The sequence below is a fragment of the Aristolochia californica genome, unplaced genomic scaffold (genome assembly GCF_029961685.1).
Source record: "Aristolochia californica isolate CCGP_79_NKW_82.1479 unplaced genomic scaffold, dmAriCali1.0.hap1 SCAF_1, whole genome shotgun sequence".
Taxonomy (NCBI): domain Eukaryota; kingdom Viridiplantae; phylum Streptophyta; class Magnoliopsida; order Piperales; family Aristolochiaceae; genus Aristolochia; species Aristolochia californica.
Genome location: NW_027181770.1, coordinates 23,691,988 through 23,717,388, shown reverse-complemented (window position 1 = coordinate 23,717,388; position 25,401 = coordinate 23,691,988).

Genomic DNA, 25,401 nt, shown 5'->3' with positions numbered 1-25,401 from the left:
TATAAGAAAGAGAATTCTTCCACACATGCTTTAAAAATGGATATGCATGCTTGAAACATGTTAAAGATGCAAATCACCTATGGATCCAAACCTTTTAAAGAGAATAACAAATGTTCATTAAATTCTCAAGTGAACGTGAGGTGGGATATTTACCCGAGTCCAACAAGCCATTATTTTCCCCATTTACAAAAACCAGACCAAACAATCATAGATGATTGTAAAGTGATTTATCATGCGAAACGGGCTATATTACCCAAAGAAATGACTTATGGATTGGGAGTCAACACTCAGTTAAAAATTCCCTGTCTCCCCCTTTTCCCGATGATTGCAAAACCTGATATATAAAAACTAAAATGTGCTTACAATATCTAAATATTATAGGAACTCTTTAGAATTATCTCTCGCTACATTTGTGCAATGTGCATTTCCAATGTAGATGTACTCTTTTTTCTTAAAACAAAACTTAGAGTTTTCGCTCTCCCTTCATCCTATAAACCAAAAAGTTAAATAAATCACTACAAAATAAAAATTTGAGTTGAAGTCTAGAAAAAATTTAAAGCAATCACAAATGAAAGTAAAGAAAATTTATTCACACACTGCAAATGAACACAAAAGTTTTGTTGTCCAAGTTTGGGAAATTCCACTAGATCAACCCTAAACACTTGGAATTTTATAAGCAAGAGATTTCTTCCACACATGCTTTAAAAATGGATATGCATGCTTGAAACAAGTTAAAGATGAAAATAACCTTTGGATCCAAACCTTTTAAAAAGAATAAAAAATACTCAATAAGTTTTCAAGTGAACGTGCGGTGGGATATTTACCCGAGTCAAACAAGCCATTATTTTGCCAATTTACAAAAAGCTGACCTAATGATCATAGATGATTGTAAAGTGATTTATCATGCATAACGGGCTACATTACCCTAAGAAATGACTTATGGATTGGCAGTCAACACTCAGTTAAAAATCCCCCGCCTCCTTCTTTTGCCGACGATTGCAAAACCGGACATATAAAAACTAAAAAGAGCTTACAATCCCTAAAAATTATAGACACTCTTTGGAATTATCTCTCTCTACATTTGTGCATTGTGCATTTCAGTTTTAGATATACTCATTTTTCTTAAATCAAAACTTTTAGTTTTCGCTCCTCCTTCATCCCGTAAACCAAAAAGGCAAATAGATCACAAAAAAATGAAAATTTTAGAGTTTTTGTATGGAAAAAATTTAAACAATGACAAATGTAAGTAAAGAAAATTTATTCACACATCACAAATAAACACAAAACTTTTGTTGTCCAAGTTTGGGAAATTCCACTAGTTGTTGACCCTATCAGCTAGGAATTTTATAAGAAAGAGATCTCTTCCTCACATGCTTTAAAAATGGATGTTAATGCTTGAAACATGTTAAAGATGCAAATCACCTATGGATCCAAACCTTTTAAAGAGAATAACAAATGCTCATTAAATTCTCAAGTGAACGTGCGGTGGGATATTTACCCGAGTCAAACAAGCCATTATTTTGCCTATTTACAAAAACCTGACCTAACGATCATAGACGATTGTAAAGTGATTTATCATGCGAAACGGGCTATATTACCCAAAGAAATGACTTATGGATTGGGAGTCAACGCTCGGTTAAAAATCCCCCGTCTCCCACTTATCGCGACGATTGGAAAACAAGACATATAAAAACTAAAAAGAGCTTACAACCCCTAAAAATTATAGACACTCTTTGCAATTATCTCTCTCTACATTTGTGCATTGTGCATTTCCATTTTAGATGTACTCTTTCTTCTTAAATCAAAACTTTTAGTTTTCGCTCTCCCTTCATCCCGTAAACCAAGATGGCAAATAGATCACAACAAAATGAAAATTTTAGAGTTTTTGTATGGAAAAAATTTAAACAATAACAAATGTAAGTAAAGAAAATTTATTCACACATCACAAATAAACACAAAATTTTTTTTGTCCAAGTTTGGGAAATTCCACTAGTTGTTGACCCTATCAGCTTGGAATTTTATAAGAAAGAGATCTCTTCCTCACATGCTTTAAAAATTGATATGCATGCTTGAAACATGTTAAAGATGCAAATCACCTATGGAGCCAAACCATTTAAAGAGAATAACAAATGCTCAATAAATTCTCAAGTGAACGTGAGGTGGGATATTTACCCGAGTCAAACAAGCCATTATGTTGCCCATTTACAAAAACCTGACCTAACGATCATAGACGATTGTAAAGTGATTTATCATGCAAAACGGGTTATATTACCCAAAGAAATGACTTATGGATTGAGAGTCAACACTCAGTTAAAAATCCCCCGTCTCCCCCTTTCCCCGATGATTGCAAAACCTGATATATAAAAACTAAAATGTGCTTACAATCCCTAAATATTATAGGAACTCTTTGGAATTAACTCTCGCTACATTTTTACAATGTGCATTTCCAATTTAGATGTACTCTTTTTTCTTAAAACAAGACTTAGAGTTTTCGCTCTCCCTTCATCCCGTAAACGAAAAAGTTAAATAGATCACAACAAAATAAAAATTTGAGTTGATGTCTGGAAAAAATTTAAAACGATAACAAATTTCAGTAAAGAAAATTTATTCACACACCACAAATGAACACAAAAGTTTTATTGTCCAAGTTTGGGAAGTTCCACTAGATCAACCCTAAACACTTGGAATTTTATAAGAAAGAGATTTCTTCCACACATGCTTTACAAAAGGATATGCATGCTTGAAACATGTTAAAGATGCAAATAACCTATGAATCCAAACAATTTAAAAAGAATAAAAAATACTCATTAAGTTTTCAAGTGAACGTGCGGTGGGATATTTACCCGAGTCAAACAAGCCATTATTTTGCCAATTTACAAAAAGCTGACCTAATGATCATAGATGATTGTAAAGTGATTTATCATGCGTAACGGGCTACATTACCCTAAAAAATGACTTATGGATTGGGAGTCAACACTCAGTTAAAAATCCCCCGCCTCCCTCTTTTCCCGACGATTACAAAATCGGACATATAAAAACTAAAAAAAGCTTGCAATCCCTAAAAATTATAGACACTCTCTGGAATTATCTCTCTCTATATTTGTGCATTGTGCATTTCCATTTTAGATGTACTTTTTTTTCTTAAATCAAAACTTTTAGTTTTCGCTCTCCCTTTATCCCGTAAACCAAAAAGGCAAAGAGATCACAAAAAAATGAAAATTTTATAGTTTTTGTATGGAAAAAATTTAAACAATAACAAATGTTAGTAAAGAAAATTTATCCACACATCACAAATAAACACAAAAGTTTTGTTCTCCAAGTTTGGGAAATTCCACGAGTTGTTGACCCTAACAGCTTGGAATTTTATAAGAAATCGATTTCTTCCACACAAGCTTTAAAAATGGATATGCATGCTTGAAACATGTTAAAGATGAAAATCACCATTGGATCCAAACCTTTTAAAGAGAATAACAAATGCACATTAAATTCTCAAGTGAACGTGCAGTGGGAGATTTACCCGAGTCAAACAAGCCTTTATTTTTCCCATTTACAAAAAGCTGAACTAACGATCATTCACAATTGTAAAGTGATTTATCGTGCGTAATGGTCTATATTACCCAAAGAATAGACTTATTGATTGGGAGTCAACACTCAGTTAAATATCCCTTGCCTCCCCCTCTTCCCGACGATTGCAAAACCTGATATATAAAAACTAAAAAGAGCTCACAATCCCTAAAAATTATAGTCGCTCTTTGGAATTGTCTCTCTCTACATTTATGCATTGTGCATTTCCATTTTAGATGTACTCTTTTTTCTTAAATCAAAACATTAAGTTTTCGCTCTCCCTTCATCCTGTAAACCATAAAGGTAAATAGTTTACAACAAAATGAAAATTTTGGAGTTTAGGTACGGAAAAAAAATTTAAAAATAACAAATGTAAGTAAAGAAAATTTATTCACACACCACAAATGAACACAAAAGTTTTGTTGTACAAGTTTGGGAAATTCCACTAGTTGTTAACGCTAATAGCTTGGAATTTTATAAGATAGAGATTTCTTCCACACATCCTTTAAAAATGGATATGCATGTTTGAAACATGCTAAAGATGCAAATCACCTATGGATCTAAACCTTTTAATGATAATTACAAACGCTCATTAAATTTTCAAGTGAATGTGCAATGGGATATTTACCCTAGTAAAACAAGCCATTATTTTGCCAATTTACAAAAAGCTGACCTAACAATAATACATGAATTTAAAGTGATTCATCATGCATAACGGGCTATATTACCATAAGAAATGACTTATGGATTGGGATTCAACACTTAGTTAAAAATCCCCCGCCTTCGCCTTTTCCTAACGATTGCAAAACCGGATATATAAAAACTAAAAAAGAGCTTACAGTCCCTAAAAATTATAGACACTCTTTGGAATTATCTCTCTCTATATTTTTACAATGTGCATTTCCATTTTAGATGTACTCTCTTTTCTTAAATTAAAACTTTTAGTTTTCGCTCTCCCTTCATCCCGTAAACCAAAAAGGCAAATAGATCACAACAAAATGAAAATTTTAGAGTTTTCGTATGGAAAAAATTTAAACAATAACAAATGCAAGTAAAGAAAATTTATTCACACACCACAAATGAACAAAAAAGTTTTGTTGTCCAAGTTTGGGAAATTCCACTAGTTGTTGACCCTTACAGCTTGGAATTTGATAAGAAATATATTTCTTCCACACATGCTTTAAAAATGGATATGCATGCTTGAAACATGTTAAAGATGCAAATCACCTATGGATCCAAACCTTTTAAAGAGAATGACAAATGCTCAATAAATTCTAGAGTGAACGTGCGGTGGGATTTTTACCCCAGTCAAACAAGCAATTATTTTTCCCTTTTACAAAAAGTTGACCAAACAATCATACACGATTGTAAAGTCATTTATCATTCATAATAGGCTTTATTACAATAAGAAATGACTTATGGATTGGGAGTCAACACTCAGTTAAAAATCCCCTGCCTCGCCCTTTTCCCGATGATTGCAAAACCTGATATATAAAAACTAAAAAGAGCTCACAATCCCTAAAACTTGCAGTCACTCTTCTAATTATCTCTCACTACATTTTTGCATTTTGCATTTCCAATTTAGATGTACTCATTTTTTTTAAATAAAAAATTTGAGTTTTCGCTCTCCCTTCATGCCGTAAACCAAAAAGGCAAATAGTTTACAAGAAAAAGAAAATTTTAGAGTTTACGTATGGAAAAAATTTTAAACAATAAAAAATGTGAGTAAAGAAAATTTATTCACACACCACCAATCAACACAAAAGTTTTGTTGTACAAGTTTGGGAAATTCCACTAGTGGTTGACGCTAGCAGCTGGGAATTTTATAAGACAGAGATTTCTTCCACACATCCTTTAAAAATGGATATGCATGTTTGAAACATGTTAAAGATGCAAATCACCTATGGATCCAACCCTTTCAAAGAGAATAAAAAACGCTCATTAAATTCTCAAGTGAACGTTCAGTTGGATATTTACCCGAGTAAAACAAGCCATTATTTTGCCAATTTACAAATACCTGACCTAACGATCATAGATGATTGTTAAGTGATTCATCACGCATAACGGGCTATATTACCCTAAGAAATGACTTATGGATTGGGAATCAACACTCAGTTAAAAATCCCCCGCCTCCCCCTTTTCCCGCTGATTGAGAAACCGGATATATAAAAACTAAAGAGAGCTTGCAATCCCTAAAAATTATAGACACTCTTTGGAATTATCTCTCTCTACATTTGTGCACTGTGCATTTCCATTTTAGATGTACTCTTTTTGCTTAAATAAAAAATTTGAGTTTTCGCTCTCCCTTAATGCCGTAAACCAAAAAGGCAAATAGATCACAACAAAATGAAAATTTTAGAGTTTATGTATGGAAAAAATTTATAACAATAAAAAATGTAAGTAAAGAAAATTTATTCACACACCACAAATGAAGACAAGAGTTTTGTTGTCCAAGTCTGGGAAATTCCACTAGTTGTTGACCCTAACAACTTGGAATTTTATAAGAAAGAGATTTCTTCCACACATGCTTTAAAAACGGATATGCAAGCTTGAAACATGTTAAAGATGCAAATCACCTATGGATCCAAAACTTTTAAAGAGAATAACTAATGCTCATTAAATTCTCAACTGAACGTGCAGTGGGATATTTACCTGAGTCAAACAAGCCATTATTTTGCCCATATACAAAAAGCTGACCTAACGATCATTGATGATTGTAAAGTGATTTATCATGCGTAACGGGATATATTACCCTAAGAAATGACTTATGGATTGGGAGTCAACAGTCAGTTAAAAATCCCCCGTCTCCCCCTTTTCCCGATGATTGCAAAACCTTATATATAAAAACTAAAAAGAGCTTACAATCCCTAAAAACTAAAGACACTCTTTGGAATTATCTCTCTCTACATTTTTGCATTGTGCATTTCTATTTTAGATGTACTCTTTTTTCATAAATCAAAACTTTGAGTTTTGGCTCTCCCTTCATCCCGTAAACCAAAAAGGCAAATAGATTGCAACCAATTGAAAATTTTAGAGTTTATGTATGGAAAAATTTTAAAACAATAACAAATGTAAGTAAAGAAAATTTATTCACACACCACAAATGAACACAAAATTTTTGTCGTCCAAGTTTGGGAAATTCCACTAGTTGTTGACCCTAATAGCTTGAAATTTTATAAGAAAGAGATTTCTTCCTCCACATATGCTTTAAAAACGAATATGCATGCTTGAAACATGTTAAAGATGCAAATCACCTATGGATCCAAACCTCTTAAAGAGAATAACGAACGCTCATTAAATTCTCAAGTGAACGTGCGGAGGGATATTTACTCGAGTCAAACAAGACATTATTTTGTCCATTAACAAAAAGTTGACCTAACGATCATAGATGATTTTAAAGTGATTTTTCATGTGTAATGGGCTATATTACCCTAAGAAATGACTAATGGATTGGGAGTCAACACTCAGTTAAAAATCCCCTGCCTCCCCCTTTTCCCGACGATTGGAAAACCTAATAAATCAAAACTATAAAGAGCTCACAATCCCTAAACATTACAGTCACTCTTTGGAATTATCTCTCTCTACATTTGTCCATTGTGCATTTTCATTTTAGATATCCTCTTTTTTCTTAAATCAAAACTTTGAGTTTTCGCTCTCCCTTCATCCCGTAAACCAAAAAGGCAAATAGATCATAACAAAATGAAAATTTTAGAGTTTACGTATGGAAAAATTTTTAAAAAAAATAAATGTAAGTAAAGAAAATTTATTCTCACACAAAAAATGAACACAAGTTTTGTTGTCAAGTTTGTGAAATTCCACTAGTTTACCGTTAACAGCTTGGAATTTATAAGAAAGAGATTTCTTCCACGCATGCTTTAAAAATGGATATGCAAGCTTGAAAAATGTTAAAGGTGCAAATAATCTACGGATCCAAACCATTTAAAAAGAATAACAAACGCTCATTAAATTCTCAAGTGAACGTTCGGTGGGATATTTACCCGAGTCAAACATGCCATTATTTTGCCCATTTAAAATAAGCTAACCTAATGATCATAGATGATTTTAAAGTGAATAATCTTGCATAATGGGCTATATTACCCTAAGAAATTAATTATGGATTGGGAGTCAACATTCAGTTAAAAATCCCCCGCCTCCCACTTTTCCCGACGTTTTCAAAATCGGATATATAAAAATTAAAAAGAGCTTACAATCCCTAAAAATTGAAGACACTCTTTGGAATTATCTCTCTCTACATTTGAGCATTGTGCATTTACATTTTAGATGTACACTTTTTTCTTAAATCAAAACTTTGAGTTTTCACACTCCCTTCATGCCATAAACCAAAAAAGCAAATAGATCAAAACTAAATGAAAATTTTAGAGTTTATGTATGGAAAAAATTTAAAACAATAACAAATTTAAGTAAATAAAATTTATTCACACACCACAAATGAATTCAAAAGTTTTGTTGTCCAAGTTTTGGAAATTCCACTAGTTGTTGTCCCTAACACTTTGAATTGTATAAGAAAGAGATTTCTTCCACACATGCTTTAAAAACGGATATGCATGCTTGAAACATGTTAAAGATGCAAATCACCTATGGATCCAAAACTTTTAAAGAGAATGACAAACGCTCATTACATTCTCAAGTGAACGTGCAGTGGGATATTTACCTGAGTCAAACCAGTCATTATTTTGCCCACAAACAAAAAGTTGACCTAATGATCATAGATGATTGTAAAGTGATTTATCATGCGTAACGGGCTATATTACCCTAAGAAATGTATTATGTATTGGGAGTCCACACTCAGTTAAAAATCCCTTGTCTCCCCCTTTTCCCGGCGATTGCAAAACCTGAAATTTAAAAACTAAAAAGAGCTTACAATCCCTAAAAATTATAGAAACTCTTTGGAATTATCTCTTTCTAAATTTGTGTATTGTGCATTTCCATTTTAGATGTACACTTTTTTCTTAAATCACAACTTTTAGTTTTCGCTCTCCCTTCATCCAGTATACAAAAAACGAAAAATAGATCACAAAAAAATGAAACGTTTAGAGTTGATGAATGGAAAATTTTTTAAAAAAATAAAAAAAGTAAGTAAAAGAAAATTTATCACACACCACAAATGAACACAAAAGATTTGTTGTCCAAGTTTGGGAAATTCCACTAGTACAACCCTAACAGCTTTGAATTTTATAAGAAAGAGATTTCATCCACACATGCTTTAAAAATGGATATGCATGAATGCTTGAAACATATTAATGATGCAAATCACCTATGGATCCAAACCTTTTGAAGAGAATAACAAACGCTCATTAAATTCTCAAGTGAACGTGCGGTGGAATATTTACCTGAGTCAAACAAGACATTATTTTGCCCATTTACAAAAAGGTGACCTAACGATCATAGATGATTGTAAAGTGATTTATCATGCGTAACGGGCTATATTACCCTAAGAAATGACTTATGGATTGGGAGTTAATACTCAGTTAAAAATCCCCGCCTCCCCCTTTTCTTGACGATTGCAAAACCTGATATATAAAAACTAAAAAGAGCTTTCAATACCTAAAAACTGTAGACACTCTTTGGAATTACCTCTCTATATTTGTGAGTTGTGCATTTCCATTTTAGATGTACTCTTTTTTCTTAAATTAAAACTTTGAGTTTTCGCTCTCCCTTCATCCCTTAAACCAAAAAGGCAAAAAGATCACAACCAAATGAAAATTTTAGAGTTTATGTACGGAAAAAATTTAAAACAATAACAAATTTTGAAAAAGAAAATTTATTCACACACCACTAATGAAGAGAAAAGTTTTGTTGTCCAAGTTTGGGAGATTCTACTAGTTGACCCCCAACAGCTTGGAATTTTATAACAAAGAGATTTCTTCCACAGATCCTTTAAAAACGAATATGCATGCTTGAAACATGTTAAAGATGCAAATCATATATGGATCCAAACCGTTTAAAGAGAATAAAAAATGCTCATTAAATTCTCAAGTGAACGTGCGGTTGGATATTTACCCGAGTAAAAACACCCATTATTTTTCCCATTTACAAAACGCTGACCTCAGGATCATAGATGATTGTAAAGTGATTTATCATGCTTAATGGGCTATATTACCCTGAGAAATGACTTATGGATATGGAGTCAACACTCAGTTAAAAATCCCCTGCCTCCCTCTTTTTTCGATGATTGCAAAACCTAATAAATCAAAACTAAATAGTGCACACATTCCCTAAATATTACAGTCACTCTTTAGAATTATCTCTCTCTACATTTGTCCATTGTGCATTTCAATTTTAGATATACTCTTTTTTCTTAAATCAAAACTTTGAGTTTTCGCTCTCCCTTCATCCTGTAAACCAAAAAGGCAAATAGATCACAACAAAATGGAAATTTTAGAGTCTATGTATGGAAAAATTTTAAAAAAATAAAAAATTTAAGTAAAGAAAAGTTATTCACACACCACAAATGAACACAAAAGTTTTGTTGTCGAAGTTTGGGAAATTCCACTAGTTGTTGACACTAACAGCTTGGAATTTTATAAGAAAGAGATTTCTTCCACACATGCTTTAAAAATGGATATGCATGCTTCAAATATTTTAAAGATGCAAATCTTCTATGCCATTTTAAAGAGAATAAAAAACGCTCATTAAATTCTCAAATGAACGTGCGGTGGGATATTTACCCGAGTCAAACAAGCTATTATTTTGCCCATTAACAAAAAGCTGACCAAACGATCATAGATGATTTGAAATTAATTTTTCATACGTAACGGGCTATATTACCCAAAGAAATGACTTATGGATTGGGAGTCAACACTGAGTTAAAAATCCCATGCCTCCCCCTTTTCACGACAATTACAAAACCTAATAAATCAAAACTAAAAAGAGCTCACAATCCCTAAACATTACAGTCACTCTTTGGAATTATCTCTGTCTACAATTGTCCATTGTGCATTTCCATTTTTTGAAGACAAAACTTTTGTTGTCCAACTTTAGGAAATTCCACTTGTTCAACCCTAACTGCTTGGAATTTTATAAGAAAGAGATTTCTTCCAGACATGCTTTAAAAATGGATATGCATGCTTGAAACATGTTAAAGATGCAAATCAGCTATGGATCCAAACCTTTTAAAGAGAATAACAAACGCTCATTAAATTATCAAGTTGATGTGTCATGGGATATTTACCCAAGTCAAACAACCATTATTTTGCCCCTTTACAAAAAGCTGACCTAACGATCATAGATGATTGTAAAGTGATTTATCATCCGTAAAGGGCTATATTACCCTAAGAAATTACATATGGATTGGGACTCAACACTCAGTTAAAAATCCCCCGCCTCCCCCGTTTCTCGAGGATCGCAAAACCTGATACATAAAAATTAAAAAGAGCTTACAATCACTAAAAATTACAGACATTATTTAGAATTATCTCTCTCTACATTAGTGCATTGTGCATATCCATTTTAGACGTATTATTTTTTCTTTAATCAAAACATTGAGTTTTCGCTCTCCCTTCATCCCGTAGACCAAAAAGGCAAATAGATCATAACAAAATGAAAATTTTAGAGTTTATGTATCGAAAAAAAATTTAAACAATAAAAAATATAATTAAATAAAATTTATTCACACATCACAAATGAACACAAAAGTTTTGTTGTCCAAGTTTTGGAAATTCCACTAGCTCAACCCTAATTGCTTGGAATTTTATAAGAAAGAGATTTCTTCCACACATGTTTTAAAAATGGATATGCATGTTTGAAACATGTTAAAGATGAAAATCACCTATGGATCCAAACCTTTTAATGAGAATAACTAACGCTCATTAAATTTTCAAGTGAACGTGCGGTGGGATATTTACTCGAGTCAAACAACCATTATTTTGCCCATTTAGAAAAAGCCGACCTAACGATCATAGATGATTGTAAAGTGATTTATCATGCGTAATGGGCTATATTAACCTAAGAAATGACTAATGGATCACGTGTCAACACTCATTTAAAAATCCCTCGCTTCCCCCTTTTCCCGACGATTGCAAAACCTGATATATAAAAACTCAAAACAGCTTACAATCCCAAAAATTACAAACACTTTTTGGAATTATATCTCTCTACATTTGTGCATTTTGAATTTCCAATTTAGATTTAGTCTTTTTTCTTTAATCAAAAATTTGAGTTTTCGCTCTCCCTTCATCCCGTAAACCAAAACGGCAAATTGATCACAACAAAATGAAAATTTTAGAGTTTATGTATAGAAAAATTTAAAACAATAAAAAATGTAAATAAAGAAAATTTATTCACACACCACAAATGAACACAAAAGTTTTGTTGTCCATGTTTGGGAAATTCCACTAGATGTTGACCCAAACAGCTTGGAATTTTATAAGAAAGAGATTTCTTCCACACATCCTTTAAAAATGGATATGCTTGCTTGAAACATGTTAAAGATGCAAGTGACCGTTGGATCCAAACCTTTTAATGAGAACAAAAAACGCTCATTAAAATCTCAAGTGAACATGATGTGGGATATTTACCCGAGTCAAACAACCATTATTTTTCCCATTTACAAAAAAGTTGACCCAACGATCACAGTTGATTGTAAAGTGATTTATCTTGCGTAACGGGCTATATTACCCTAAGAAATGACTTATAGATTGGGAGTCAACACTCAGTTAAAAATCCCCCGCCTCCCCCTTTTCAAGACGATTGCAAAACCATATATATAAAAACTAAAAGGAGCTCACAATCTCTAAAAATTACAGACACTCTTTGGAATTATCTCACTCTACATTTGTGCTTTGTGCATTTCCATTTTAGATGTACTCTTTTTTCTTCAATTAAAACTTTGAATTTTCACTCTCCCTTTATCCCGTAAACCAAAAAGGCAAATTGATCACAACAAAATGAAAATTTTAGAGATTATGTATGGAAAAAATTTAAAACAATAAAAATAGTAAGTAAAGAAAATTTATGTACACACCACAAATGAACACAAAAGTTTTGTTGTCCAAGTTAATGAAATTTCACTACATCAACCCTAACTGCCTGGAATTTTAAAAGAAAGAGATTTCTTCCCCACATGCTTTAAAAATGAATATCCATGTTTGAAACATGTTAAAGATGGAAATCACCTATCAATCCAAATATTTTAAGTAAAATAACAAATGCTCATTAAATTCTCAAGTGAACGTGTTGTGCGATATTTACCCGAGTCAAACAAGCCATTATTTTCCCCATTTACAAAAAGTTGACTTAATGATCATAGATGATTGTAAAGTGATTTATCATGAGTAACAGGCTATATTACCCTAAGAAATCACTTATGGAATGGGAGTCAACACTCAATTAAAAATCCCCCGCCTCCCCCTTTTCCCGACGGTTGCAAAACCTGAAATACAAAAACTAAAAAGATCTCACAATCCCTAAAAATTAAAGACACTCTTTGGAATTATGTCTCTCTACATTTGTGCATTGTGCATTTCCATTTTAGATGTACTTTTTTTAAAAAAAATCTAAACATTGAGTTTTCGCTCTCCCTTCATCCTGTAAACAAAATAGGCAAATAGATCACAACAAAATGAAACTTTTAGAGTTTATGTATTGAAAAAATTTATAACAATAACAAATGTAAGTAAAAAAAAAAAATTATTCACACACCATAAATGGACACAAAAGTTTTGTTGTCCAAGTTTGGGAAATTCCACTAGTTCCACCCTAACTGCTTGGAATTTTATAAGAAAGCGATTTCATCCACACATGCTTTAAAAATGGATATGCATGCTTGAAATATGTTAAAGATGCAAATCACCTATGGATCCGAACCTTTTAAAGAGAATAACAAACGCTCATTAAATTCTCAAGTGAACGTGTTGTGGGATATTTACTCAAGTCAAACGACCATTATTTTGCCCATTTACAAAAAGCTGACCTAACGATCATAGATGATTGTAAAGTGATTTATCATGCGTAACGGGCTATATTACCCTAAGAAATGACATATGGATTGGGAGTGAACACTCAATTAAAAATCCCTCACCTCCCCCTTTTTTCGACGATTGCAAAACCTGATATATAAAAACTAAAAAAAGCTTACAATCCCTTAAAATTATAGACACTCTTTTGCTTTATCACTCTCTACATTTATGCATTGTGTATTTCCTTTTTAGATGTACTCTTTTTTCGTCAATCAAAACTTTGAGTTTTCTCTTTCCCTTCATCCTGTAAACCAAAAAGGCCAATAGCTCACAACAAAATGAAACTTTTAGAGTTTATGTAAAGAAAAAAGTTAAAACAATAACAAATGTAAGTATAGAAAATTTATTCACACACCACAAATAAACACAAATGTTTTGTTGTCAAAGTTTGGGAAATTCCACTAGTTGTTTACCCTAACAGCTTGGTATTTTATAAGAAAGAGATTTCTTCCACACATGCTTTAAAAATGGATATGCATGCTTGAATCATGTTAAAGATGCAAATGACCTACCGATCCAAACCTTTTAAAGAGAATAACAAACGATCATTAAATTATCAAGTGAACGATCGGTGGCATATTTACTCTAGTCACAGAAGCCATTATTTTGCCCATTTACAAAAAGCTGACCTAACGATCATAGATGATGGAAAAGTCATTTTGTCATGCGTAACGGGGAATATTACCCTAAGCTATGACTTATAGATTGGGAGTCAACACTCAATTAAAAATCCCCCGCCTCCCCCATTTCCAGACGATTGCAAAACCTGATATAAAAAAACTAAACAGAGCTCACAATCCCTTAAAATTAAAGACACTCTTTGGAATTATATCTCTCTACAATAGTGAATTTTGAATTTCCATTTTAGATGTACTCTTTTTTCTTCAATCAAAACTTTGAGTTTTCGTTTTGCCTTCATCCCGTGAACCAAAAAGGCAAATAGTTCACTACAAAATGAAAATTTCAGAGTTTATGTATGGAAAAATTTAAAACAATAACAAATGTAATTAAAGAAAATTATTCACACACCACAAATGAATACAAATGTTTTGTTGTCCAAGTTTGAGAAATTCGACTAGTTCAATCCTAACAACTTGGGAATTTTAAAGAAAGAGATTTCTTCCACACATGCTTTAAAAATGGATATGCATGCTTTCAACATGTTAAAGATGAAAATCACCTATGGATCCAAACCTTTTAAAGAGAATAACAAACAATCATTAAATTCTAAAGTGAACGTGCCGTGGGACATTTACCCAAGTCAAACACGCCATTATTTTGCCCATTTACAAAAAGTTGACCTAACGATCATAGATGATTGTAAAGTGATTTATCATGTGTAACGGGCTATATTACCCTAAGAAATGACTTATGGATTGGGAGTCAACACTCGGTTAAAAATCCCCCGCCTCCTTCTTTTCCCAACGATTGCAAAACCAAATATGCAAAAACTAAAAAGAGTTCACAATCCCTAAAAATTACAGACACTCTTTGGAATTATGTCTCTCTACATTTGTGCATTTTAAATTTCTATTTTAGATGCACTCTTTTTTCTTAAATCAAAACTTTGAGTTTTCGCTCAACCTTCATCCCATAAACCAAAAAGGCAAATAGATCAGAACAAAATGAAAATTTTAGAGTTTACATATGGAAAAAGTTTAATACAATCTCAAATGTAAGTAAATAAAATTCATTCACACACCACAAATGAACACAAAAGTTTTCTTTCCAAGTTTGGGAAATTCCACTACTTCAACCCTAACAGCTTGGAATTTTATAGAAACGGATTTCTTCCACACATGCTTTAAAAATGGATATGCATGCTTGAAACATGTTAAAGATTCAAATAACCTATCGATCCAAACCTTTTAAAGAGAATAACAAACGCTCATTAAATTCTTAAGTGAACATGCTGTGGTATATTTACCCGATTCAAACAACCATTATTTTGCCCATTTACAAAAAGTTGACCTAACGATCATAGATGATTGTAAAGTGATTTATCATGTGTAACGAGCTATATTTACCTAAGAAATGATTTATGGATTGGGAGTCAACACACAGTTAAAAATCCCCCCCCCCCCCTCCCTCTTTTCCTAACGATAGGAAAACCCGATATATAAAAACTAAAAAGAGCTTACAATGCCTAAAAATAAAAAACACTTTTTGGAATTATGTCTCTCTACATTTGAGCATTGTGCATTTCCATTTTTTATGTAGTCTTTTTTCTTAAAACAAAACTTTGAGTTTTCGCTCTGCCTTCATCTCGTAAAACAAAAAGGCAAATAGATCACATCAAAATGAAAATTTTGGAGTTTATGTGTGGAAAAAAATTTAAAACAATAAAAAATGGAAGTAAAGAAAATTTATTTACCCACCACAAATGAACACAAATATTTTGTTGTCCAAGTTTGGGAAATTCCACTAGTTCAACCATAAAAGATTGGAATTTTATAAGAAAAAGATTTCTTCCGCACATGCTTTAAAAATGCATATGCATGCTTGAAACTTGTTAAAATTGAAATTTACCTACGAATCAGAACCTTCTAAAGAGAATAGCAAACGCTCATTAAATTATCAAGAGAACGTGTGGTGGGACATTTACCTGAGTCAAACAAGACATCATTTTGTCGATTTACAATAAGCTGATCTTACGATCATAGATGATTGTAAACTGATTTATCATGTGTAATGGGCTATATTACCCTAAGGAAAGACTTATGGATTGGGAGTCAACACACGGCTAAAAATCCCCTACCTCCCCCTTTTCTCGATGATTGGAAAACGTGATATATAAAAACTAAAAGAGCTTACAATCCCTAAAAATTAAAAACACTCTTTAGAATTATCTCTCCCTACATTTGTGCATTGTGCATTTCCATTTCAGATGTACTCTTTTTTGTTAAATAAAAACTTTCAATTTTCGCTATCCCTTCATCCACTAAACCTAAAAGGAAAAAAGATCACAAGAAAATCAAAAATTTTAGAGTTTATGTATGGAAAAAATTTAAAACAACAACAAATGTAAGTAAAGAAAATTTATTCAAACACATTAAATGAAAACAAAAGTTTTGTTGTCCAAGTTTGGGAAATTCCACTAGTTGTTGACCTTAACAGCTTGGAATTTTATAAGAAAGAGATTTCTTCCACACATGCTTGAAAATGGATATACAAGCTTGAAACATATTAAAGATGCAAATCACATACGGATCCAAACCTTTTAAATAGAATAATAAACGCTCATTAAATTCTCAAGTGAATGTGCGGTGGGATATTTACCCGAGTCAGACAAGCCATTATTTTGCCTATTTACAAAAAACTGACCTAACGATCATAGATGATTGTAAAGTGATTTATCATGCCTAACGGGCTATATTACCCTAATAAATGACTTATGGATTGGGAGTCAACACTCAATTAAAAATCCCCCACCTCCCCCTTTTTCCTGATGATTGCAAATCCTGATATACACAAACAAAAAAGAGGTCACAATCCTTAAAAATTACAGACACTCTTTGGAATTATATCTCTCTACATTTGTGCATTGTGCATTTCCATTTTAGATGTACTCTTTTTTCTTAAATTAAAACTTTGAGTTTTCGCTTTCCCTTCATCCCGTAAACCAAAAAGGCAAATAGATAACGACAGAATGAAAATTTTAGAGTTTATTTATGGAAAAAATTTAAAATAATAACAAATGGAAGTAAAAAAATGTTATTCTCACACCAGAAATGACACCAAAAGTTTTGTTGTCCAAGTTTGGGAAATTCCACTACTTCAACCCTAAAAACTTGGAATTTTATAAGAAAGAGATTTCTTCCACACATGCTTTAAAAATGGATATGCATGCTTGAAACATGTTAAATATGCAAATCACCTATGGATTAAAACCTTTTAAAGAGAATAACAAACGCTCATTAAACTCTCAAGTGAACGGGCGGTGGGATATTTACCCGAGTCAAACAAGCCATTATTTTGCCCACTTACAAAAAGTTGACCTCACGATCATAGATGATTGTAAGGTGATTTATCATGCATAACGGGCTATATTACCCTAAGAAATGACTTATGGATTGGGAGTCATACCTTAGTTAAAAATCCCCCGATTCCCCCTTTTCGCGACGATTGCATAACCTAATATATAAAAACTAGAAAGAGTTTACAATCCCCAAAAATTACAAGCACTCTTTGGAATTATCTCTCTCTACATTTGTGCATTTTGCATTTCTCTTTTAGATGTACTCTTTTTTCTTCAATCTAAACTTTGAGTTTTCGCTCTTCCTTCATCCCGTAAACCAAAATGGCAAATAGATCACAACAAAATGAAAATTTTAGAGTTTATGTAGGGAAAAAATTTTAAAAAATAACAAATGTCAGTAAATAAAACTTATTCACACCCCACAAATGAACACAAAAGTTTTGTTGTCCATGTTTGGCAAATTCCACAAGTTGTTGACCCTAACATCTTGGAATTTTAGAAAAAAGAGATTTCTTCCACACATGCTTTAAAAAGGGATATGCATGCTTGAAACATGTTAAAGATGCAAATGACCTTTGGATCAAAACCTTTTAAAGAGAATAACAATCGATCATTAAATTCTTAAGTGAACGTGTTGTGGGATATTTACCCGAGTCAAATAAGCCACTATTTTGCCCATTTTAAAAAACTGACCTAACGATCATAGATGATTGTAAAGTGATTTATCATGCGTAATGGGCTATATTACCCTAAGAAATGACTTATGGATTGGAGTCAACACTCAGTTAAAAATCCCCCGCCTCCCGCTTTTCCTAACGATTGCAAAACCTGATACATAAAAACTAAAAAGAGCTCGCAATCCCTAAAAATTACAGACACTCTTTGGAATTATCTCTCTCCATATTTGTGCATTGTGAATTTTCAATTTAGATCTTCTCAGTTTTCATAAATCAAAACTTTGAGTTTTCACTCTCCCTTCATCCCGTAAACCAAAAAGGCAAATAGATCACAACAAAATGAAAATTTTAGAGTTTATGTATGGAAAAAATTTAAAACAATAACAAATGTACTTAAAGAAAATTTATTCACACACCACAAATGAACACAAATGTTTTGTTGTCCAAGTTCGTGAAATTTCACTAGTTCAACCCTAACAACTTGGGATTTTATAAGAAAGAGATTTCTTCCGCACATGCTTTAAACATGGATATGCATGCGTGAAACATGTTAAAGATGCAAATCACCTATGGATCCAAACCTTTTAAAGAGAATAACAAACGCTCATTAAATTCTCAAGTGAACGTGTTGTGGGATATTTACCCGAGTCAAACAAGCTATTATTTTGCCCATTTATAAAAAGTTGACCTAATGATCATAGATGATTGTAAATTGATTTCTCATGCGTAACGGGCTATATTCCCTAAGAAATGACTTATGGAATGGGATTCAACACTCGGTTAAAAATCTTACACCTCCCCCTTTTCCCCAACGATTGAAAAACCTGATATACAAAAACTAAAAGGAGCTCACAATCCCTAAAAATTATAGACACTCTTTGGAATTATCTCTCTCTACATTTGTGCATTGTGTTCCACTTTAGATGTACTCTTTTTTCTTAAAGGAAAACATTGAGTTTTCCCTCTCCTTTCATCCCGTAAACCAAAAAGGCAAATAGATCACAACAAAATGAAAATTTTAGAGATTATGTATGGAAAAAATTTAAAACAATAAAAAAAGTAAGTAAATAAAATTTATCACACACCACAAATGAACACAAAAGTTTTGTTGTCCAAGGTAGTGAAATTTCACTACTTCAACCCTAACTGCTTGGAGTTTTATAAGAAAGAGATTTCTTCCCCACATGCTGTAAAAATGAATATGCATGTTTGAAACATGTTAAAGATGCAAATCACCTATCGATCAAAAGATTTTAAATAGAATAACAAACGGTCATTAAATTCTCAAGTGAACGTGCTGTGCAATATTTACCCGAGTCAAACAAGCCATTTTTTTTGCATTTAAAAAAAGTTGACTTAACGATCATAGATGATTATAAAGTGATTTATCATGCGTAACGGGCTATATTACCATAAGAAATGACTTATGGATTGGGAGTCAACACTCAATTAAAAATCCCCCACCTCCCCCTTTTTTCTACAATTGCAAAACCTGATATATAAAAACTAAAACAAGCTTTCAATCCCTAAAATTTATAGACACTCTTTGGCATTATCACTCTCTACATTTATGCATTGTGTATTTCCTTTTTAGATGTACTATTTTTTCTTCAATCAAAACTTTGAGTTTTCTCTCTCCTTTCATCCCTTAAACCAAAAAGGCCAATAGATCACAACAAAATGAAACTTTTAGACTTTATGTATTGAAAAAGTTTAAAACAATAGCAAATGTAACTATAGAAAATTTATTCACACACCACAAATAAACACAAATGTTTTGTTGTCAAAGTTTGGGAAATTCCACTAGTTGTTTACCCTAACAGCTTGGAATTTTATAAGAAAGAGATTTCTACCACACATGCTTTAAAAATGGATATGCATGCTTGAAACATGTTAAAGATGCAAATCACCTACCGACCCAAACCTTTTAAATAGAATTACAAATGATCATTACATTATCAAGTGACCGATCGGTGGCATATTTACTCGAGTCAAACAAGCCATTATTTTGCCCATTTACAAAAAGCTGACCTAACGATCATAGATGATGGAAAAGTCATTTTGTCATGTGTAAGGGGCTATATTACCCTAAGAAATGACTTATAGATTGGGAGTCAACACTAAGTTAAAAATCCCCCGCCTCCCCCTTTTCCCGACGATTGCAAAACCTGATATATAAAAAATAAAAAGAGCTCACAATCCCTAAAATTTACAGACTCTCTTTGGAATTATCTCTCTCTACATTTGTGCATTGTGCATTTCCATTTTAGATCTACTCTTTTTTCTTAAATCAAAACTTTGAGTTTTCGTTCTCCCTTCATCCCGTCAACCAAAAAGGCAAATAGATCACAACAAAATGAAGATTTAGAGTTTATATGTGGAAAAAATTTAAAACAATAACAAATCTAAGTAAAAAAAATATATTCACACACCACAAATGAACACAAAAGTTTTGTTGCCCCAGTTTGGGAAATTCTAGCAGTTATTGAGCCTAACAACTTGGAATTTTGTAAGAAAGATATTTCTTCCACACATGCTTTAAAAATGGATATGCATGCTTGAAACATCTTAAAGACGAAAATCACCTACGAATCCAAACCTTTTAAAGAGAATAACTAACGCACATTAAACTATCAAGTGAACGTGCGGTGGGACATTTACTAGAGTCAAACAAGCCATTATTTTGCTCAATTAAAAAAAGCGGACCTAACGATCAAAGAAGATTGTAAAGTGATTTATCATGCATAACAGGCTATATTAACCTAAGAAATGACTTATGGATTGAGAGTCAACACTCAGTTAAAAATCCCCCGCCTCCTTTTCCTGACGATTGCAAAACCTGATATATAAAAATTAAAAAGAGCTCACAATCCCTTAAAATTTCAGACACTCTTTGGAATTATCTCTCTACATTATGGAATTGTGCATTTCCATTTTAGATGTACTCTTTTTCCTTCAATCAAAACTTTGATTTTTCATTTTGCCTTCATCCCGTAAACCAAAAAGACAAATAGATCACTACAAAATGAAAATTTGAGAGTTTATGTGTGGAAAAATTTTAATACAATAATAAATGTAAGTAAAGAAAATTTATTCACACACCACAAATGAACACAAACGTTTTGTTGCCCAAGTTTGGGAAATTCCACTTGTTCAATCCTAACAACTTGGAATTTTAAAGAAAGTGATTTCTTCCACACATGCTTTAAAAATGGATATGCATGCTTTGAACATGTTAAAGATGAAAATCACCTATGGATCCAAACCTCTTAAAGAGAATAACAAACAATCATTAAATTCTAAAGTGAACGTGCCGTGGGACATTTACCCGAGTCAAACAAGTCATTATTTTGCCCATTTACAAAAAGTTGACCTAACGATCATAGATGATTGTAAAGTTATTTATCATGTGTAACGGGCTCTATTACCCTAAGAAATGACTTTTGGATTAGGAGTCAACACTTGGTTAAAAATCCCCTGCCTCCCCCTTTTCCCGATGAATGCAAAACCTAATATACAAAAACTAAAAAGAGCTCACAATCCCTAAAAATTACAGACACTCTTTGGAATTTTGTCTCTCTACATTTGTTCATTGTGCATTTTTATTTTAGATGCACTCTTTTTTCTTAAATCAAAACTTTGAGTTTTCGCTCAACCTTCATTCCCTAAACCAAAAAGGCAAATAGATCAGAACAAAATGAAAATTTTAGAGTTAAAGAATGGAAAAAGTTTAATACAATCTCAAATGTAAGTAAATAAAATTCATTCACACGCCACAAATGAACACAAAAGTTTTCTTTTCCAAGTTTGGGAAATTCCACTAGTTCAACCCTAACAGCTTGGAATTTTATAAGAAAGAGATTTCTTCCACACATGCTTCAAAAATGGATATGCATGCTTGAATAATGTTAAAGATTCAAATAACCTGTCGATCCAAACCTTTTAAAGAGAATAACAAACGCACATTAAATTCTTAAGTTAACATGCAGCGGGATATTTACCCGATTCAAACAACCATTATTTTGCCCATTTACAAAAAGCTGAACTGACGATCTTAGATGGTTGTAAAGTGATTTATCATGCGTAACGAGCTATATTCAACTAAGAAATGACTTATGGATTGGGAGTCAACACTCAGTTAAAAATTCCCCCCCTCCCTCTTTTCCCGACGATAGGAAAACCTGATATATAAAAACTAAAAAGTGCTTACAATGCCTAAAAATAAAAAACACTTTTTGGAATTATATCTCTCTACATTTGTGCATTGTGTATTTCCATTTTTTATGTAGTCTTTTTTCTTAAATCAAAACTTTGAGTTTTCGCTCTGCCTTCATCCCGTAAACCAAAAAGGCAAATTGATCACATCAAAATGAAAATGATGGAGTTTATGTATGGAAAAAAATTAAAACAATAAAAAATGCAAGTAAAGAAAATTTATTTGGCCACTACAAATGAACACAAAAGTTTTCTTGTCCAAGTTTGGGAAATTCCATTAGTTCAACCCTAAAAACTTGGAATTTTGTAAGAAAGAGATTTCTTCCACACATGATTTAAAAATGGATATGCATGTTTGAAACAAGTTAAATATGAAAATCACCTATGCATCAAAACCTTTTAAAGAGAATAAAAAACGCTCATTAAATTCTCAAGTGAAGGGGCGGTGGGATATTTACCCGAGCCTACAAGCCATTATTTTGCCCATTTACAAAAAGTTGACCTCACGATCATAGATGATTGTAAGGTGATTTATCATGCGTAACGGGCTATATTACCCTAAGAAATGACTTATGGATTGGGAGTCAACACTCAGTTAAAAATCCCCCGCTTCCCCCTTTTCCCGACGATTGCGTAACCTAAAATATAAAAACTAGAAAGTATTTACAATCCCCAAAAATTACAAACACTCTTTGGAATTATCACTCTCTACATTTGTGCATTTTGCATTTCTCTTTTAGATGTACTCTTTTTTATTCAATCTAAAATTTGACTTTTTGCTCTCCCTTCATTCCGTCAACCAAAACGGCAAATAGATCACAACAAAATGAAAATTTTAGAGTTTATGTAGGGAAAAAATTTTAAAAAATAACAAATGTCAGTAAATAAAATGTATTCACACCTGACTAATGAACACAAAATTTTTGTTGTCCAAGTTTGGCAAATTCCACAAGTTGTTGACCCTAACAGCTTGGAATTTTAGAAAAAATAGATTTCTTCCACACATGCTTTAAAAAGCGATATGCATGCTTGAAACATGTTCAAGATGCAAATGACCTTTGGATCAAAATCTTTTAAAGAGAATAACAAACGCTCATTAAATTCTTAAGTGAACGTGCGGTGGGATATTTACCCGAGTAAAACAAGCCATAATTTTGCCCATTTACAAAAAGCTAACCTAACAATCATAGATGATTGTAAAGCGATTTATCATGCATAATATATTACCCTAAGAAATGACATATTGATTGGGAGTCAACACTCAATTAAAAATCCCCCGCCTTCCCCTTTTCCCGATGATTGCCAGACCTGATATATAAAAACTAAAAAGAGCTCACAATCCCTAAAAATTACAGACACTCTATGGAATTATCTCTCCCAGCATTTGTTTATTGTGCAATTCCATTGTATACGTACTCTTTTTTCTTAAATAAAAACTTTTAGTTTTCACTCTCCCTTCATCCCGTAAACCAAAAAGGCAAATAGGTCACAACAAATTGAAAATTATAGAGTTTATGGAAAAATTTAAAAAAATAACAAATGTAATGAAAATTTTTTTATTCACACACCACAAATGAACACAAAAGTTTTGTTGTCCAAGTTTTGGAAATTCCACTAGTTTAACCCTAACAACTTGGAATTTTATAAGAAAGAGATTTCTTCCACACATGCTTTAAAAATGGATATGCATGGTTGAAACAAGTTAAAGATGCAAATCATGTATGGATCCAAAACTTTTAACAAGAATAACAAACGCTCAATAAATTCTACCGTAAACGTGCTGTGGGATATTTACCCGAGTCAAACAAGCCATTATTTTGCCCATTTTAAAAAACTGACCTAACGATCATAGATGATTGTAAAGTGATTTATCATGCGTAACGGGCAATATTACCCTAAGAAATGACTTATGGATTGGAGTCAACACTTTGTTAAAAATCCCCCGCCTCCCACTTTTCCCGACGATTGCAAAACCTGATACATAAAAACTAAAAAGATCTCACAATCCCTAAAAATTGCAGACACTCTTTGGAATTATCTCTCTCTATATTTGTGCATTATGAATTTCCATTTTAGATGTTCTCTGTTTTCTTTATTCAAAACTTTAAGTTTTCACTCTCCCTTCTTCCCGTAAACCAAAAAGGCAAATAGATCACAACAAAATGAAAATTTTAGAGTTTATGTATGGAAAAAATTTAAAAATATAACAAATGCACTTAAAGACAATTTATTCACACACCACAAATGAACACAAATGTTTTGTTGTCCAAGTTTGTGAAATTTCACTAGTTCAACCCTAACAACTTGGAATTTTATAAGAAAGAGATTTCTTCCGTACATGCTTTAAACATGGATATGCATGCTCGAAACATGTTAAAGATACAAATCACCTATGGATCCAAACCTTTTAAAGAGAATAAGAAATGCTCATTAAATTCTCAAGTGAACGTGTTGTGGGATATTTACCCGAGTCAAACAAGCCATTATTTTGGCCACTTACAAAAAGTTGACCTAATGATCATAGATGATTGTAAAGTTATTTATCATGCGTAACGGGCTATATTACCCTAAGAAATGACTTATGGAATGGGATTCAACATTCGGTTAAAAATCCCCCACCTCCCCCTTTTTTCCAACGATTGCAAAACCTGATATACAAAAACTAAAAGGAGGTCACAATCCCTAAAAATTACAGACACTCTTTGGAATTATCTCTCTCTACATTTGTCCATTGTGTTCCACTTTAGATGTAGTCTTTTTTCTTAAATCAAAACATTGAGTTTTCCCTCTTCCTTCATCCCGTAAAAAAAAAAGGCAAATAGATCACAACAAAAAAAAAATTTTAGAGTTGATGCATGGAAAAATATTAAAACAATAACAAATATAAGTAAAAAAATTTATTCACACACCACAAATGAACACAAAAGTTTTGTTGTCCAAGTTTTTGAAATTCCACTAGTTCAACCCTAACAGCTTGGAATTTTATAAG